The 9,354-nt window shown below is 52.2% G+C and overlaps 1 long non-coding RNA gene across 1 annotated transcript; it reads right to left on the bottom strand.

Annotated features, from left to right (window-relative positions):
- Positions 1-946: 946 nt before the first annotated feature.
- LOC131394098 (uncharacterized) lies at positions 947-4,486 on the bottom strand. Its single transcript, XR_009216065.1, has 3 exons — positions 3,978-4,486; positions 3,487-3,622; positions 947-2,003 (listed from the first exon to the last, which is right to left on the bottom strand). It is a non-coding gene; the product is annotated as an uncharacterized LOC131394098 (long non-coding RNA).
- Between the last annotated feature and the right edge of the window lie 4,868 nt (positions 4,487-9,354).

Here is a 9,354-nt window from a genome sequence, read left to right as displayed (position 1 = left end):
ATGTGGTAGGAAAATGTTTTCCATGGATGTATAACAGGCAAAAGATGGTACCCTCAATATGTAAGGAATATCGAGAAACCAATGTTTACAACTACTAAACTGTAAGAGAGCAGGAAAATCAGAAACATAGCCAAGAAACACACCAAAAATATATCCAACCTATTTGTACAGGTGGAGAAATATGTAGGTAAAGCACAGGAAACAGTGGAGGAGATTACACACCAAATTTTACTACCGACAAGGAATAAAAGTTGGGAGGTAGGAGAGAAATAGGAGTTTTTACCACTTCTTAGCTTATGTATTTCTCTAGTGTTTTAATTTTTACAAAAGAGAATGTATTCTACTCAAAAAGATGTTTCAAATTTTAAAGAAATTATTAAAATGTTCAAAATGACTTCAGTTCAAGGATATTCATTAAAACATGTATGGAAAGCACCTCCCCATAATGTTAAGAGTCTCCTATAACTTTTCCAATAGTTTACTATGTAGATTTTATTTCACATTTAGATCCTAACTCATTGGAATTTACATTTGTGTGAGGGATGCAACAGAAGCTGATTTTCTCCTGTTCAAGTGGAAAACCAACTATCCAGGCACCATTCATTGCGTAGGTCTGGCTTTCCCAGCTGACCTGCAATGCCTCCTTCCCCACCTGCTAAACCCTGACAACTACCGCTGCCTCTTGAGCACCCTAGAGCGAGCGGGGTGAGCTCTGCAGCCTTGGCTCCCTGTGTGTGAGGGGCGGCTACCAGCAGAGACTTCTCCCAAGATAGCAGCAGGCATGCTGCACACAGAAGTGCTCAGGGGCTGTCTGCTGTGAAGCAGGAAACTCCTCATGAAGAGCAGGCAGTGGGGGAGCCCTGAGCCCCAGGACTGACCTCGGCTGGGGGCAGCAGGCTGCTCAGTTAGGGAGCCCCTCCCTTCAGCTCGTCCAGCTCCTCCTGCAGCGTGTGCACCTGGCTGTCGGCAGCTGCCCCTCTTCAGCTCGCTGTCCTTCTCCACCTGCTCCTGCAGGTGGCACACGTGCTCCTGTTCCCCCGGGAGCAAAAGCAGTAGGAGTGCAGCGAGTCGAGGAGTTCTTAGGCCCCAGCGCTGACAGGATGACCCCGCTGAGGGACCTGGGGCCGGTGTTGCTGTGTTCACCCTGCACATCTTCTGCAGCTGGCTCCGGGGTGACATCAGTTGGAGGGTGAAGGGGCTCTGGGAGGGTTTCTGAGGCATCATTGTGAATGATGAATGTGGGGGCTCTGGGCCAAGCTCTCATCAGGCCCAAGGCTGGTCCCACTGTAGGTGGGCTCCACATCTCTCTTCAGCCTCTTTCGGTCAACAGCCTCTCGAGGGACAGATGGCCTCTCTTGAGTGTGTGCTGAGGAGAAACTGTAAGAAGGATGCCAGCCAATAAATCTGCATGCCTCAGATCCTGAGGGATAAAGTCACCCACGGAAATGCCACTCTTATCCAGCAGGCCCTGGCTGGGAAGAGGGGGGTCTCATCGCCAGCATCTACAGCAGACCTGTTTGCATCTCCCTGGCTGCCTCACGCTGTGGAGACCACACTGTCTCCTGGAGTTCCTTCCAGAGACTCTTTGCCCGCTCCTGACTGGTGGCTTCCTGGGTGGCACTGGGTTCGGGTTTGCCCTGCAGAAGGGCTCGCTTCAATTTGCGGGACCCTGGCTGGGCCCTCAGGTTTTCCCTCGAGGATAAGGATGAACCTGAAGCTCCTTTCCCGTCTGCTTCACTGGCATGTTCCTCTTGTCCCTGGCGGCTATCTTGGTGTCATTTCTTCTGGGGCGGCCGTGGCCTTCAGCTCCTCCTTCTCAGTCAGGTGGAAGATGGAGGGCAAGGCCGTGGGCTTGAACATGTAGTACTGACCCTCCAGCCTGTTCAAGAGTTTTTTTTGGTGAAATGTTCACTACAGATGAAAGAATACTTAGTAGGGTCCAGTCATCCCTGTGAACAGCTTTTAGCAACTGGACAAGACGTTTTGAGTCCTTTATGTGGAGCCTGCAAGGATACATGAAAAAGTAGTTAAAAAGAAAGAATTAAATGTCTCCCCCTAAAATAATCAATTATAAAAGCAAAACAAGTGTTTTTGGGAACACCCACACTTAGGAATTTTGCCCATTTAAAACTTTAGTAAAGATTTAAGGAACACCTCTGCTTGCAAGTTATTACTGTAATAGAAAGATGAAAGACCCACTGTCTACCTTAAGGAGCTGACCATCTGTAGGGCAGAGAAGGAAGGAAGGTGAAGACCTCCTCCCAGGTTGTGGTAAGTGCCCTGTAGGAACAAAGATGCTCGGGCAGAGAGCACAGGATGGCACCAAGACAACAGGAAAGGCTTCAGGAAGCCTCAGAAATAGTTCCTAGAAGCTCATGGCTGTCCAACCCTCCTGCTGTCCCTGGGATGCAGGACTTTGGGTGCTAAAACAGGGAGGATTGGTCCCCCTATTTCAAAGCCAGGCCAGGTGTCGGCCAGCAGAGCCTCCCAGGCACTCAGCAGGGCGCCTGGCCCCAGCTCTACTCAAGCAGCTGAGGATGCAGGACTGCCGCCAAGAGGAGGTCAGCCCCAAGAGCTGTGGTTCTGTGTTCCTCCTGTCCTTCCACTACCAGGAGGAAAACTGCTTCCTGTACCAAGCAACCAGCCCCTGAAATGTACTGACCAAGACACTTCATAATCTTTTCTCCTCATTAAGGTAAAATCTCTATTTAGAGAAAACTATGCACATGGGGAGGAAGGGGGTCTCTCTCGAGGCTTTCTTCTCCTCCTGAGTTCATCTAACCCCCATGAGGCCGGGTGGATACTAGGTCCTCAGGGAGTTCCAAGCAACCTGACCTTCTAACATTTCTCAATGCTTTGTGACAGTTACGAAAGGACTCCCACTTCCTTTGCCCCCATACCACGTTAAACAATGACACATGCCAAGAGCAACCTTCTCTGTAGTGTTTTGCATCATTCTCAAAAACAGTAACAAAACTTTTGGGACACAGGCTCTGAAGGAAACTGTCAAGAAAGCATGTTGTCTGACCTCTGAAACAAGCTCACATTACTAGTTCTTTGGATAGATTGTAACAACTTCCGACTTAAAACAAATCACTGTTAACTTTGAATAAGACTAAAGACAACAAGTGGCATTCAGGTCTTGAAAAATTCAATAACAACCTGCAACATGAAACAAAAGAATCTGCCAAGAGGTTTTCAAAGTAGAATGTCTTCAGTGCACTGTTCTGGGACCTCCATTGCAGAGTCTGCAGGAAAGGACTCACTCAACTGGCTGAATTCCAGAAGCCCTCATGAAGGGAGCCAGGCCAAGGGGAAGGCAAACCCCTCATCCTGCTGTGGGATCCCAAGGAAGAAGTGAAGAGAGGAACCCCTTCCCTGAGTCCCCAGGGTAAGCCTCCCAGTGAGGAGTGGGTTGCAACCTCCTCCACCCAGGATGCTGTCACATGCAGAATCTGCAGAGTCAGATGCCTCTCCAGGACTCACCTCCAGTGCAGAGCCACCTTTCCCTGCACTGCCAGGACCCTTCTAGCAACAGAGCATCTGAGAGGCGTGTCAATTTGGAGGTAGAAGCTGCATTTGCTCAGCCACATTCCTGATCTCAGAGATCAAGGCAGGCTCCCTGCCATCAAAAGAGCAGAAAAGTCACGGCAAATGCAAGATAGTGACCTAAGAAAGAGTGTTTCCAGAATACCCTGTTTCTTGACATTGTTGGCCCCAGCCTGAATCAGTGGAGAGCAGAGTGGCCAGGGGGTGGGGGTGACAGTGTGGTGGAGGCCATAAGGTGGGTGCCAGTGGCCATGGGATGGCCGCAGTGGCCCGAGGTGCCCAGAGCAGAGACAGTGGCACAGACCAAGGCCACATAGCGCCTGGCGCTCACTCACCTTCTGGACCGGCCCCGAGGCCCCAAGCACAGAATGCTGCCTGCCTTGGGCTGGAACACCAGGGGGGCTGACTGGGCGGCAGCAGCTGGTTACCTGTGGAAGGAGATGGCTGTTTCTCCTCGTTGCCCAGTGGTGGGAGCAGTTTGCGGCAGTGCAGTGATCACCATCCCGGGCCTCAGGCTGTCATGCTGCCAGGCTCCGGCCCCCTCCTCTCCACCCCACAGTGGGACTGCCACAAGAGTAGGGCTCGAAGTGACACTGTGCAGCAAGTGGGAGCTGGTCCCCAAGCCCCGCAGGATGGCAAGATGGCGGCGCGTGCCCATCTGTCCTCCGTAAAGCAAGATGGCCACATCTGTGGGCCTAGGCAAACTGACGCCTGATGCACCCACCCTGGGGGAGCGCTGCCAAAACGCGTCTGTTCCGCTGCCCTGATGGGTCACTGCTGCAGTGTTCATAGCAAATGACCCAGACCGAGGGGGGAGGGACAATGTGGCCGGCCCTCCGAGAGGGGCCCCGCCGGACGCCAAGATGGTGACCGATGCACTTCCGCCCACACTTCTGGCCCTGCCCACGTTGCTCACCTGGATTGGCCCCAGTGGTTGAGCATCACATTCTGCTCATTCTCCTGGGCAGCGGGGAGAGGGACGCGGGTAGGGACACCTGCACCGGTCGGCATGGAAGACTGTGCTCACCTGGACTCTTAGCCGCTGGGACTGGCTGGCATGGTTTGGGGCGGGGCCGTCGGGGGCAGCAGCTCCTCAGGTGGAGTGGGTGGGGGCAGCTCCCATAGTGAGACCGGTGCGTCTGACAACCAGGTCCCTGCGGGTCTGGACGCTCTTTCCATCCACCCTCGGTGCTCTGGCGCTGGCCTGACAAGCCCATGGCTGCTGGGGCAGGAGGGGCAGCAGGGAGTCAGGGAGGGAAGGGGGGTGCTGGGCGGGGCTGGGGCAATGGTTCTTGGGAGGCTTTTTCCTTCCCCGCCAGGATTAAGAAGTCCCTTCTCTGGAAGTGGCTTTGGATCCAACCACACAATCCCTGTCTGTGTGCAGAACTCTTGCCCTGGTCTCAGCCCTGGCAAAGATTTCTTGCTTTGACCAAACTTTAGTCAGGCTCCTGAACCTTCTTGTAGGCCTGTCTGTGCACTTCCTTGTAAAATCCAGTTTTAGCAAGAACCTTGCTAAGTCAGTTTAACCAGAACACCCACTCGTATGTCTGATCACCATCGAGATCTGCTCAGGCTCCTCCTCCATCTCCACCATCCCTCAGGTGGTGTCTGATCACTCTGGCCTCTCTTTGGTAAGAATCCTGTTAGGTCAGGTTAGCCAGAAACCCCAACACTTGTTTTTTCTCTTAGTAATTTTCCATCCTGTGACCCCCACCATGCTGCCTGGCCATGAATTCCCACTTGCCCATGCTGCATTCAGAGTAGAGTCCAATCTCATTTCTCCCCCACTGTGAATCCCATCACGGTGGTCCCTACGTATCACAGTGGTTCTGAATAAAATATGCCTTACCATCTTTGACAGGTGTCATTAAATAATTTTTCTTTAAAACCTCCAACCACAACAAAAACCCAGACCAGGCTCCTTTCCTTGCTCCCTCAAGCCATTTCAGAGCTACTTCAGATTCTGGCCCTGCTCTCCTCAGAGACCTCTATTATGCGAGTCATAAGACTTTTCCTAACTTTGGTGCGTGTGTGGAGGGGGGCACACACCAGCATCAGTCTCTCCATGGGAACCACAGCACTTGCCAGTGAGCAGTCATATTTTGAAAGGAATATCTTTCTCTGAGTGGTAGGTCTCAACAGTGGACTCAAAATATTCAGTGAACCATGTTGTAAACAGATGTGCTGTCATCCAGGCTGTGTTGTTCAATTTGAGCAGTGACTTTAACTTAAAGTCAGCAGATGCATTATGTATAACAAGAGAGTGAGCCTGTACAAAGGCCCTAGGGTGTGGATCGGAGGGAGAGGGGAGACAACAGGATCAGTTAGAGGACCAGAGGTCAGAATGTGAGACAGGATTTGGAGAAGGAGCCAGAGCAGTCAGTAACAGCACAGCAGCCAGGTCAATGTCCCGCACACCATATCTGGGAGTCAGGACCATTTCCTAATCGCAGTCAGTGGGGGACCCCCATTTCTGGTTGGATCTCTTGGGGACAAGAAGGCAGTGTCTTACCACATCTGTCTGTCCACATCTACCAGACCCTGGCCAGGGAGTGTGAAGTGCTGATGCAGAAGTACCTGCACCTGCTGCAGATTGTGGAGGCGAGAAGACAGTGGCCAAGCAGCTACGGCAGCAGATCGAGGATGGGGAGATCAATATCGAGTGGCTGAAGGCAGAGGTGACTGCTGGCTAGGGGTGCAGAGGAGGCTGGCCAGGGGGCCCAGGGCACAGGCCAAACACCTCACACTCTGGGCTCCTGCAGGATCAGGGGGGCATATGACCGACAGGGGGACCAGCTTCCAGCCACAGCTATGCCAGCCTAGAAACTTAAATTTAGTGATGCTGGCAGAGTGGGAAGGGCCTTAGTCAGATCTGAGTTCAGATCCTACCTCTGCCACTTGACGGTTGCAACCTAGAGTACATCCCCCCATCCTCTGTGCCTCAATTCCTTCATCTATAAAACAGCCTTTTTATACTTGCCTGACAAAGTTGTGAGGATTGAGTGAGGTTATTTATGGGCGAGTTTTTAATTACTCTGCTGATGACCACATTGACTAAGCATTCCCACATTATCAGCTGAAGTGCCCGGGGACACAGAGTTACTGGTGAGTCATCATAGTGTGGGCTGCTGGCTAAGTTCTAAGCAGTCGTTCCCTCTGCCTGTCATAAGAGCTCCTACAGCGGCTTGCCGGGCATCGGTCTGGAGGCCACGCTGTTCCTAGGTTAAGGCTTCTAGAACTTCACTACTCAAAATGTGGTCCATGAAGCAAGAGCATGTTAGAAATGCAGAATCTCAGGCCCTGCCCAGACCTCCAGAATCAGAATCTGCACTTTCACAACATCCCAGTCGATTGCCATTTACATTAAAGCTTGGGAGGCGCTGGCTCTCTGTCCCTTAGACGCCCCTCACCAGCTGTCTACCCCAGCGCCGAATGATGGGATTGCCTCTCCCCCCTCATCTCACCATGCTCACCAGATGCTCAGAGCCATTTGGCCACATCACATAAGGACCGAGGACTCTGAGCTGAGGATGGGAAAATGGAAACAGATTCTAACCAGGGTTGGCTGCATGATTTGTAGGGCCTGAGGCAAGGGAAAAATGCAAGGCCCTGGGTGGAGTCGGGGAAGTCGACCTCGCCTTCTCACAGCCCACCAACCCACCCATGGCAGACAGGCGACCTCCCAATATCAACCTTCAACCTCCGCTAAACTCTGTGCCATGATACACTTGGTACCTAGATGAGGGGTGGGCAAGATGCTCGTTCTGAGTCACCCACCTAGTGCCCAGGCATTGTCTCCTTGCCTTGCCCTGAGACAGGATCGGGTGTTCACTGCACCCGCCATTTCTGCACCTACCCCAAGGCCCCTTCAGAGGGTGGAGGGTGACTCACTGTGGAATGTGAGTCTTCCTGGCTGACTCCACCCATTTGCTCCCAGACAGAAGATAGAGGAGGTCATGGGTTCTGGGGGTGCCGGCATGTGTGGAGCAAGCAGCTGAGATACAATCCCAGGGAGGCAACAGTAGGCAGGAACACATGAGGGCTGAGGCTCCACGCCCCTGGGGTGCGCTCCATTGTTCCATCAGATGTTTCTCATGAAAACAAATTCAAAGAGAAATAATAACTTCAAGGTTGCAACTGCAGAACTTGAAGCCCCAAGCATGGGGCCTTCTGAGCACAGGACCCCATCACATGACTTTGAAGCCAGCTCTGCCTGGAATGTTCAACGCTCTGAAGTTGCTAATTCCACCTTATGGTGCCGCTGCCAAGCTCTGAACTAATGATCACATCAGCTTGAAACTTGAGCTTGAACAAAAGTTTCAGATTCCACACACCTCCTCTACACTGCAGCAGGCACTGTCAGAGATGCTTTCTTAGTCAGTCCCCATAACCATCCTCATAGCTTGGAATGAGGAAGCAGGCTCAGAGAACTCAAGGCACCTGACCAAGCTCACACAGCTGGCAGGTGGCAGAGCCAGGACTAGAACCCAGGTCTGTGTCTCTACTTGCCAGTCTTGCCACTCTACTTGTGGGTCCTGGGATCGGGGCTTGTCCCGTGTCTAAACTATCTAGTTAATTCTGAGATCTATCCTAGCCCTACACATATCCCTGAAACCAAGCTGAGTCCTTACTAAGGACGAAGGAATAGGTCTAAGGACCAGTACCAGGTTAGTGGCTTCATGATCAAGGGTGTCATTCACTCACTCACTCGTTCACTAACTGCCTAAAATCTGCTGACCACTGCCTCATCCTCTTCCCCAGGCTCCTCTTACCCCATCACTCAGGGCTCCAGCCAGTGTCCCTGGTCATGAGCTGTGCACACCTTGGCCTTTGCATATGCTGGGGCTTCTGTTTGGAGTGCCCCTTCCACCTCCACGCTTCCCTGCCTGGTGGAATCCTACCAAGCTCAAATGCCTCCTCCTGGGGACTCTCATCCCAGAATGTGCTCCATGACCCCTGCTGCCACAGCTTTCCCACCCTCAGCATGCCATGGCAGAGCCGGCTCCTCAGGTGTCTGTCCCTCACCTGGTCTGGTGGGACTTCCTTGAAGGCAGGGGTGTCCTTTATCACTCTGTCCCTTCTGCCTCGCACATAGTAGGTACTCTGTAAGGACTTGATGAATGAATGGACATCAGGTTCTGTGGGAGGCAGTAAAGAGATGGAAGCTTCTAGCCTTGAAGTCTGATTGTGGTAGAGTGTGATTGGCACCATAATAGAGCTTGCAGTGTGAACCGAGGTAGAAAACGAGTCATTTTATGGCCAAAGAAGGTGTGGGTTCATGTCGCATATGGCCTTGAAAGGTTTCGGGGGTTGGTAGGCCAGAGAAGGGGTGGGTGCAAAGGGCAGGGCCCTCTCTGGTGCTGGAGAGCACAAAACTGGTCAGTTTTGGTGAAAGTGTGTGTGTGTGTGTGTTTGTGTCAGCGTGGCAGCAGAGGCCTTTGTGGTGGGAATTAGGAGCAACGTTTCCAACTGAGTATATTACTCTCCAGGGAAAACGATATTTTTAAGTAAGGCTTTTTTTTGTGTGTGTGTGAGGAAGATAAGCCCTGAGCTAACATTCATGCCAATCTTCCTCTTTTTGCTGAGGAAGACTGGCCGTGAGCTAACATATATTGCCAGTCCTCCTTTTACTCCCTAAAGCCCCAGTACATAAGTGTATATCACAGTTGCACATCCATCTAGTTGTCGTATGTGGGACGCCGCCTCATCATGGCTGGACGAACGGTGCGTCAGTGTGCGCCCGGGATCCGAACCCGGGCCACCAGTAGCGCAGCGGGTGCACTTAACCACTAAGCCATGTAGCCG

Source organism: Diceros bicornis, chromosome 29 (genome assembly GCF_020826845.1).
Source record: "Diceros bicornis minor isolate mBicDic1 chromosome 29, mDicBic1.mat.cur, whole genome shotgun sequence".
Classification (NCBI taxonomy): domain Eukaryota; kingdom Metazoa; phylum Chordata; class Mammalia; order Perissodactyla; family Rhinocerotidae; genus Diceros; species Diceros bicornis.
The sequence above is the reverse complement of the archived record's forward strand: the minus strand, read 5'-3'. Positions and strand labels throughout refer to the sequence as shown.